Source organism: Puma concolor, chromosome E3 (genome assembly GCF_028749965.1).
Source record: "Puma concolor isolate L17-30 chromosome E3, mPumCon1.1.hap2, whole genome shotgun sequence".
Classification (NCBI taxonomy): domain Eukaryota; kingdom Metazoa; phylum Chordata; class Mammalia; order Carnivora; family Felidae; genus Puma; species Puma concolor.
In genome coordinates this window covers 31,027,969-31,037,967 of record NC_141682.1, presented here as the reverse complement: position 1 = coordinate 31,037,967, position 9,999 = coordinate 31,027,969, and the positions used below count along the sequence as shown (strand labels likewise).

At 52.7% G+C, this 9,999-nt stretch overlaps 1 long non-coding RNA gene across 1 annotated transcript; it reads left to right on the top strand.

The window, feature by feature from the left end:
- The first annotated feature begins 1,342 nt into the window (after positions 1-1,342).
- LOC147573105 (uncharacterized) lies at positions 1,343-8,961 on the top strand. Its single transcript, XR_015245200.1, has 3 exons — positions 1,343-1,833; positions 6,700-6,797; positions 6,906-8,961. It is a non-coding gene; the product is annotated as an uncharacterized LOC147573105 (long non-coding RNA).
- The last annotated feature ends 1,038 nt before the right edge of the window (positions 8,962-9,999 follow it).

Here is a 9,999-nt window from a genome sequence, read left to right as displayed (position 1 = left end):
AATAGACACTGACTTCCCCCAAAATGTACACACAAGAGGTTGGAAGAGAGAAGATGTAAGGCAAAATGAGGGTGGGTGAGTGGGTGGAGTACCTACTTGACTATTAGAACCCAAAGATGGTGTCGCCCCCTCTCGGTATGCTCAAGTATCACACGGGGTAATGGGCGGGTGCTGGACAGTCCCCAGCATTGACAGGGTAACTCACACCAGGGCCTCACTAACACTCCTCCGAGTCTGATGATCCGCCTCCAGCCTCTGTCTGATGAGGGCTCAAAGCCCTTCTAGGCCGCCCTGCGAGACACTCTCTAAGGTGACCCATTAGGCATCTTGCTCACGTGAGGCCGCAGGAAAACATGTCCAGTCTTCGCCAGAATGAGCGTTGGGCTCATAAACTTCCTGGCCACGTCTCTCACCCTCTGGACTTCTCAGCAGTGAGTCAGGTACGGTTCCCTGTGTCTCCATCTCTGCAGCAACAGGATGGCTCATCAGACTCTCCGTAGTATCTCAAAGAAGCCACTCTCCCCAGGCTTCAGATGCACAAATAGGTTAAACACCCCCACCTTGCTCACATACGTGTGTGTGTGTGTGTGTGTGTGTGTGTGTGTGTGTGTTAGGAGGTGGATGACAGCATGGTATTTGTAAAAAAAAAAAAAAGGTAGTAAAATCCTCTCTTCATACCTATTGAGTCTTTTACATCTTCTTTGTGGTTTAGGGGTTTGTGAATGAGGGATTAGTATTTGAAACTGGTCGTCAAGTCTTTGCTGGGAAAAACCTACATCCACATCTAGCCACTCGCTTTGCAATTTCTGTTCAAATCTCCGAGTCTTGCCGGAACCTCCTAACGTACCATCCTATTATGTGTCCAGTGGGGATCTCATTCGTAGCTGCCCTGTAGGGTTTTTTTAGGAGATGCAGCCACATAAATGCTCAGTGCCAAGCGCTGAGCGGAGTGCCCGACGCTTGGAAAGAGCTCAGCTACGTGCTGATGGTCTTGGCTCTGAACCCCCTCGCCGAGCTGAGCGCGTGCGTTCAATGAATGTTAATGATGACTTGTAAATAACTATCTCAAGGCAGAATAGGGTAAGGGCTAAGTAAGCACCTAAGTTCCATACTGTGGTAACCAAATGAAGCGGTAGGTGATTCTGACGGATACCGTGGGGGAGGCCTCAGCAGAGTGTTTGGGATTTCAGTAAACAGAGAAAGGAGCCATTGTGCAAGTGCACCGAAGCAGGCTGGTACGTGTTTCTGGAAGATTCCAACAGGGCGAGGAAAGAGCTCTCACTTGTGGGTGGGGCTGGGCTGTTGGTTTGGCCAAATCATGCTTTATTAGGGGCCGGCCGGCTCGGTTAGGGACTCTGTCAGCTGCACATGATAGGAAATCAGCCTTGACTGGCTTACAACAGGAGAGGAGAGATACTGGCTCCTGAAAGCTCAAGGCTGAAGGGCTGGTCCACCTTTAAGTGCAGCTGGACTCAGGGTTCGAAGACCATCACCAGGACCTGTTTTTCTCAGTGCTGATTTCGTTCTCAGCCACATTCCTCCTGGAGCGGCCAGATGGCTGTGGCCCTTGCGAGGTGCCCACCTCCCCTGCCAATCCGCAGGGAAGGTCAGTGTGTCTTGTGCCTAGCATTCCCAGAAGAAGTCCTGAGATTCAGGGTCATTGGCCCGACCTCGATCCCATGCTGACAGGGAGTTCCGGGCGTGGTCCGGACCCAGGCGATAAAACTGACAGATACAGACTCTGTGCACTTAATTTTGACTCCAGGAGGCTGCTCTTGAGCTCAACTGCCTGACTCCCCATCCTGACTCACCAGCCGTCTGACCTCGAGCAAGGTAATACTCAACCGGTGCCTCACTTTCTTCATCTGTAAAATAGAGATCATCATGGTCCTTAAGTCATAGGGGTTTTTAGAAAGATTAAGTGAGCTGTTGCGATGTTCTAGAACAGTGCTTGGAATGAGCCGGCCAAGTGCCGATTCGGTGATCACTGTTGTCCCTCCGGTGATTTGACTTGGTTGCCCGGTTGCTTGATGTCTCCTCACAGTTGTTCCGGGTCTTTCCACCCCAACTCGTCTGTCACGGTGATGTGATCACTGCACAGCTCAAGCGCACTACCCAGTGAGAGGCAAAGCAAAGCCATAGCAGGCTTGGAACACAGGCTGCCTTGCTCCCTACCAGACAGGTCCCCATGCCTGAGGACAGTCCTTTTAATTCGTAGCTCCAGGTCTGCCATGGAAACCCTAGCCATCTCTGTGTTTGGCAGCATGGGAGAAACCAAGAGGAAAGTCTACCATTTGGTCCCTTCCCTTAGGGAGTTTGCAATCTAATCTAAAAGACCAGAACACTCTGTCAAATACAACCTGAGCCAGGACCCATTCCCCGAGGGAAATGCCAAATTGTCCAGCCAGGGCGTTTATAGAGTGACATCCTTCCTCTCCGGTTCCCTCTCGGTTATAACGTGAATGAGAGTTTAGAAAAAAAGAAACGAAGGAGACAGAATCAGGCCAAATCCCAATGTCTGACTCACCTGCTTCGCTCCTGGACCACACTTAACAAGAAAAAGGACAACCCTTTTCACGTAATACCAGCGGGGTAACCTGAGAACATCCATTTAGCGCATCTGTCCCTGTGAAAAGGACCTTTCAGTGACACTGAGCTGAGTGTATCCTGCTCTATTTATAGGCACTGTTTGTTTAATTTGAGTCCGGTCTCTAAGAATAAATAATGAACTCATCCTGGGGACAAGCCAGAACCTACAACTCTGAGGCGACCCGTAAATCCCTTATTCCTTTCCTTCTGGTTCTAGAAAGGAGTTTGTAGTTCAAAAGTGAGCCACCTTTTGCTAGCTGGGTGGGGGTGGGCTTGACACCCAGGCATCTTTGGAGATTTGGTTTTATGGAGGTTTTTCATGGTGGGTTGGGGGGGGGGAGATCTTTTGGTATTTGATTTGGGGTTGGCGATTGAAGAATGAGGTCTTAGAATCTCTGTCACCTCGGAAGGAGGGACAAAGACCAAATAGCTTGAGCCCTTGGTTGGTTAAATGTCAGATGCAAAACTACCCATTAGGACCCAGATGTCCACTGCAGACCCCAAAAATCAAAGTCAGAACCTCAACGTGCTGGTGACTCAGAAGAACCCACATGTTCTTAATTGGAGACAAACTCCTCAAAGCTACCGCTGAGTCTGAAGGGGATGACCTAAATTAAACCGTTGGGTTTGATTGAGCACATCTGCATACTATGGCTCTCTGCCCCACCCCACCCCCCATTCTCCCTTTCCAGGAATTTATCCTTAAGAAGGTAACCAGCTTCTTTGGGAAGGGAAAGAACAGTGTCCATTCATTGATTTATTCTTCCACCGTCTGCAGACTCTCTGTCCTGTGGTAGATACTATTCTAGGCACGGGAGATGCCTTGAAGGAGAGGACAGGGTGGTCAGCCAGTGACGAGGTCTGATTCACTTTGAAAGATCCAGCCTCTTTGCTGTCTTCCAGCTGAGTCAGGCCGGCTGTAACGTGCTTTCCCTGCAGACCCCGAGTTCCATTCGCTTTCCCCCCCTCCCATTCAAAAACTGTTTACGAGGCTCATTCTACAAGTTGGGCAAGGGGTTGGTTCACTTACACCACTGGACACAGTAGTGAGGTAATGAGATCATCCCCGCCTTTCAGAAGTTTGGAGTCCAGTGGGGAAGATGAGTCTTACTCAAATTATCACCTAAGTATAGATATTATTACAAATGTTGGGGAGTCCCGGAGAACGAAGCTCAGAGTGTCTTGTGAGGGCCTAACAGAGGAATGATGGATCTGTTTGGGTGAGTGGAAAACCATCAACAGCAGAATACTTGAGATGCTCCAGAAGGCATGCTGTCTGCGGAGTACAGGAACAACCGAGGTCTGTCTGCCGATGTGCTTTTGAGTTCCTGTTCTCTGAGCTGAGCCATCCACACTCACTGGACTGTCCTGAGGACTGTCACAGACGAGCAGGTCTCGGTAGCCTCGAGGAGTGTTTGTGTCCATCAAGAACATGCGGGTTCTACTGAGTCACCAGCACGTTGAGGTTCTGACTTTGACTTTTGGGGTCTGCAGTGGACCAGGCGAGACATTCTTCTTCTTCGGGGACATTCTTCTCTCTCTGCCTCAGTGGGGAAAGGAGGAAACAATTCCACCCCACACTGTTTCCGCGCTTTTACTTGTGAATGGTGGTGTTGCCACCATACTTAGACACCTGGATGGACAGGTGGCCCCGGGTGCCTCTCTACAGTTTCATGCCCTCAGATTTTCACATGCATTGGCCTAGGAAAGAAGCCATTGGTGCTACCCAGGTCCCTTTCCCTACTAATTAGGGTGTGACTTTGACCACATCGCTTCTGCTGCCATGTTTTGGTAGGCACCAAGTTAAAGCCAGGACACATGTAACAAGTTGCCCTGCTCTGGAAACATTTACAAGGTCATTCAGAAAAGACTTCTCCTTCATTGACCCAGCAAATATGTATTGAGTCCCTCCACTATGGCAGACACAGAAGGAGGAATTACGAGGGACACACATCAGTAGGACCAGCGCAGTCCCTGCTCTGTGGAGCTTACAGTCTAACAAAGGGGGAGAGATACTCAAGCCATCAAGGAACACGGTAATTTCAGATGGCTTTTACGCCCCAGGTGGGTCAGAGAAGGCTTCCAAGAAGGTGTGATGTTCAAGCAGAGTCCTGAATGATGAGATGGGGCCAACTCTGAAAAGATTTAAAGGAATTCTAGATCCAAGAGAAAGAGCAAGTGGAAAGGCTCTGTAGGAATAAGGTGACTGATTGGCTTGTCTAAGGAATGATCGATAAGAAGCCTGGAATGGCTGAATGTGCGGTGAGTGATAAGGAAGCCAGCGTGTAGAGTGTGAGTTTTATTTTGAAGGCAGAGGAAGCTGGGGCACCTGGGTGGCTCAGTCAGTTAAGCGTCCAACTTCGGTTCAGGTCATGATCTCATGGTCTGAGAGTTCGAGCCCCACATCAGGCAGCTCGGAGCCTGGAGCCCGCTTCGGATTCTGTGTCTCCCTCTCTCTGCTCCTCCCCCGCTCATGCTCTGTCTCTCTTTCTGTCAAAAATAAATAAACATTAAAAAAAAAAATTTGAATGCGGAGGAAGACTTTGGCAGGTAAACAGATGACCCTTCAGCCTGTACCTCCCCATCTACCTGGGGGAGAGTCTGTTGCCTTGGTGCAATTTTGGGAATGATGGACCCAGGATTCGTAGAACTCAGAACCTCAGGTAAATGTACAGACAGAAAGAGATGTTGATGTTGGCCTCTTTCTGGATAGGAAAGAACTGTCACATCTAACCTTGGGGCCTTCCTGAGTAGGGAAGGATCAAACAAAGTGAATAAAGTGCAGAACAGCCTCCTGCTTGCTGCTCAGCAGATCCATTCCGTCACCTTTTGGGTCAAGTGCTTGAAATCTCCTGTGGGGAACCATTGCTTTCCTGTTCTTGGGAATCTGGTTTGGCTTAATCGGATCAATGTGTATTTCACCTTCCTGCCCCATACCAAAATGATTGGCTTGGGGATGGTCATATAACCCAGTCATAGCCAACGAAACACAGGAGGACACTTCTTGGTAACTTGTGGCAAAAAGAAGTTTCCTCTCTCTTCCTTGGGAGCCACCAGTATGAGGATGTGAGGTCTAGACCCACTGCTGCAGCCATTTGTGATCACGGGGGAAGATTCTAGAAGTGCTAAAGGTTGTTGGGGAGCACAGAGTGGTGCCCGAGGTTGAAGCCAACACCACAGAACACGGAGCCGAGAGAGGGAGAGAACCGAGTCTTTGGGACGGCACAAAAAACCCCTGGCTCGAACCCTACCCGAAGCCTGACCTTTTGCTAGGCCTTTTGGTGGCCTCAGCCAATTAAACAATCTTTATTATATAACCCCGTGTAAGTAGGGATCTCTGAGTCTTGCACCATAAAGAACCAATTTGATGCAAACCTTAGACTAGGTACCCGACAGTTCCAAGGGCCTCCTCTGCGCCCCGGGGCCTCTAGGAGGAAGTGAGCTTGTTCCAGAACCCAAATAAAAGGTCTCACTTCCCACTTCTCTATTTCAGGGTTTCCATGCCTCCCGTCTCCATAGCGCTGTGACTCTCTTGGAGAGGCGGAGGAACCAGAGAAGGAGAATGGGGCCTGTTTCCAGGCTGCGCTGCCACCCTGAATGGCTGGGGAGGCTGGGGGGCTGGTGGGAGAGGCGGCTCCACGCTTGACATTTCAGGATAGAGATAACAGGGTAAAAATAAACCCCCAAGCGCCTGTAGCCGAGCTCTCGCTTCTCTCCTTCACAGTTCTCATCTCTCTTGGCTTTGGGGACAGAAAGGTTCCTTTCAGGTCACGCTGGGCCTGTCTCTCCACAGCTCTGGGGTGGGGGGGGGGTGTGTGTGGAGGGGGAAGTACAGGGAGTCAGTTTACGCCCGTCCACACCTGCAAGGCCACCTCCGGGAAGTCAGGGATTCCCTCCATCCTGAAGCCCCCCTTTCGATGTTTGCAAATAATAATCCTTGCCATCTTTGTCCTCATCTGATGCTCGGGTTGCTGGGTCACATGAGCAAGGCCAGGAGCCGGGGTCTCCATTTCCCAAGAGGGAAGAAGGGCTCGTCGGGAGCCCCACAGCCAATGAGTACTGATGGGTGCTGATGGAATCCCGGGGCCCTCTCTGCCTTTCTGTCCTCAGCCAGAGGTGCAAAGAGCTGGAGCCCTTTCTGCAGGCCTGTGTGTACCCCGTGACTGCCGGGGTTGGGGGCAGATGGAGGCATTCGTGCCACCTGCTCCGTAAGTATCACCCTGTGCCGCCCGACAGCCCCGCCCCTTGGTCCCTTCCCTGTCCCACATCCCCAGAGTCTTGTATGTAGCAGTGAGTCATTTCCCTGTTTACTGTAGAGACACGGCTGGGACGACACGGTGCTGAGTGGCAAGCCTTGGTTCTGCCCTGAAGGTTCACAGAGACCCCCTGGACCTCAGTCTTCTCATCTGTAAAATGGTGCCGAAAGCGGACGGCCGTGTAGGACTGTTCCCCGGATGAAATAAGCCGTTTCGTGCAACACACTCAGCCCGTGGCTACTACTTTTTCCTCTGAACTTCGGAGCTTTCATAACTTTTCCCGTGCCCATGTTTGCGTAGGGTGACGATGCCACTCACCTACGTGGGTATGGCAAACCCCTTGGGTTCTTGCTCTCCCAGCGGCCAGGGATTTGCACTGAGCCATTGCATCAGTTAAGACTCGTGGTTGCAAGTGACCGAAGCATTGATCCTTACTAGATTACATGAAAGGGGAATTCGCTGGCTCCTGGCTCCGTGGGGAGCTCTAAAGGCGGCCAAGGGTAGAGGCTGGCTTCAGGCACCGCCGGATCCAGGGATGGAACTGATACCATCAGGATCAGGTTTCTCTGTCTCTTCATTTCTCACCGCCCCCCTTCCCTCGTTGTTGGCTCCCTCCCCGTGGTGGCAGAAATGGCTCTAGTCTCATCTTCTCAGGATCCAGGCCAGTGGGAAAGAGCCAGCCAGCCCCAGAATTCCCAGCAAGAGTCTCCATGCATCTCTCTGCCCTTCCCGGGGCCCATCCATCGCTGTGGCCAGAAGAATGGAATGCCCAGGGGAAGCCAGGCTCAGATGGCATGCCAGCCCTAAAGCCACCGGGTAGGTCTGCTCTGCTCAAACCCCAGATCCAAGAGGACAGATTGGTGGTTGTCCAGAGGGAAATCAGGTATGGCAGCCACCCACACTCTACGGCCGTGTGTCCCCAAGTGGACCTTGAGGAGCTGACTTCTCGAATCTCAAGAAACAGAATGGGCTACGAGTGGGTGCCAAGCCAGGCTGAGTGGCTCCGAAACAAATTAGAAACTCCCATCTGAGCCTCCTTGGGGGGCCAGCTGCTGACCAACTCGACCAGCTGACCTTGAACGGGATCCTTCCCTCAACTTGACCCACAGCCTGCCAGGGGGAAAGCTGGCCTCCTGGATCGAGGGGCTGACAGGCTGGAGACTTTTCCAAAGCGTTTGGCATTCGGCAGGGTCCAGCAATCACTTTGATTATTAGTTACTAATTATTTGTCTTTGCTGTAAAAAGGAACCAGCCTTTAGTGCAAAGTCCCCCTCCCCCACCGCCCCCCGGGCTCACAAAAAAATAATCACAATGGGGGCTCCTTGGGTGGCGCAGTCTGCTAAGGGTCAGACTTCAGCTCAGGTCATGGTCTGGTGGTTTGTGGGTTCGAGCCCAGCATCGGGACCTGTGCTGACCGCTCAGAGCCTGGAGCCTGCTTCGGATTCTGTGTCTCCCTCTCTCTCTGCCCCTGCTCCGTTTGAGCTCGCTCGCTCTCTCTCTCTCAAAAATAAATAAACCTTAAAAATTTTTTTTTTAAATAATCACAACGAAAAACAGCCCTAGTAAATTGCAGGTAGTCGCTCTTGCTTGTTCTCAGCCTGGGGATTGCCGTTTGCCCGGGTCAGAAGGAAGGTTAGCAAGTTTCCGGGAATGTTAAGGACAGACCCAGCCCCAGCTTGAGACTTGATGGACTCAAGACAAGTAACACCAATTAGAAAGGGAGTAACTTCCCACCAGGCCAGTCGGGGTGTTTAGCGCTAGCGAACTGCCTTTTGCATTTGTTGTCTGCACCATCTAGAGCCCTGTCACGTGCCGCAAGCCGGTGGCGTGTGGGTCTTACACTTCGCCTGCGAGAACACGGTTCCTGCAGTTAAACCCTGCGACCACAAAGACACCCTAGCCGCTTCCCTCTCGCCTGTCCTCTCCAAGCCTGCCGCAGAGATGGAAAAGAAACGGAGAAAGACTCCTTTTCAAATAATTATGGTCATTATGTATGCATTTCCAGGGGGCGATTCTGGGAATTATTCCTAAAAGGCTGCAAAGAATTTCTTCTTTTGATCTCGATTCTGAGCCGGAGAAAACCAAATTAAGAAAGCAAAGCAACTGAGAATTCTCAGTGGGGAGGAAGCTCGGGAGGGGGGTGGGGGGCTGCCAGCAGGGTCCTGGGGCAGAAGAAAGGGAAGGGAGAATCCCCAGCACCTTCCAGAGAGGAGGCTGAGGTTGCATCGCTGGTGGTGTTTCCTGCGAGGCTGGCTTCCTTCCCTTCCTTCCAGGCCCAGAGGAGAGGTCCCCTTGGAGTTGCTGAGAGCCTGGTGGCCGCACACGTGGCGGGCCAGCCTGCCCCAGCGATGGCCCTGACTTGCGGGGAGCCTCCCCCCCCCCCCCCTTCTAACCCGCGTTCTGAGCCGCCACAACAAGATCCGCCAGTGTAGGCGGCAGGCAGCTCTGGGGGAAAAAAAAAAAAAACCCTCCCTTTGAGGCGCGGGGAGAAATGGTCCTGTCACTTCCCTAAATCTTCTCCTGCCGTTGCTAGGCAGCACGCCTCTGCCCCTCCACTTCCCTCTGCTCCCTGTCTGCTCTCTCCACCCTCCACCCCCTCACGCCCTCGCTCGCAGTGCGCTTCCCGGCCTGGTTCCCAAAGCCCAGAAGGCTCCTGGGGCCACAGCAGGCCAGTGGCGGGGGCCTCGCAGCCCCTCTGCAGATCAGGCCCTTCCGTCCTGGCAGGAAAGACCTTGCGGAGCCGCTCTGGCTCCTCCCATCCCCACCCCCACCCCCACCCCCATCGCAGAGCTGAGGCCGGCCTTCCCTCCCCCCCCTTCCTATTTTCCTTCCTTCCTCCCTCTCTATGTTCCTCCCTCCTCCCCATCTTCCCCCCACAAATAACACTGAACACTTAGCCGGCACCAGGAGGCCTCGGGGAGCAGCTAGGCTCCGCAAGAGGCCACGGGAGCACCTCCGGGAGCATCGAGAGTCGGGCCCCTGAAAGCGCGCCTGTGCCCCCACGCCTGAGTGAGGGCTGTGGATTTTGTGGAGTGTGTCGCAGGAGCATTAAAGGGGGGGGGGGGGGGGAGTTTGCCGCTTGCCTGCCCAACATGCCTTGACCTTCTCCACCCAGCCCCGGGTCCCCCCTCTGATGCTCTCCTAACTGCCTCTC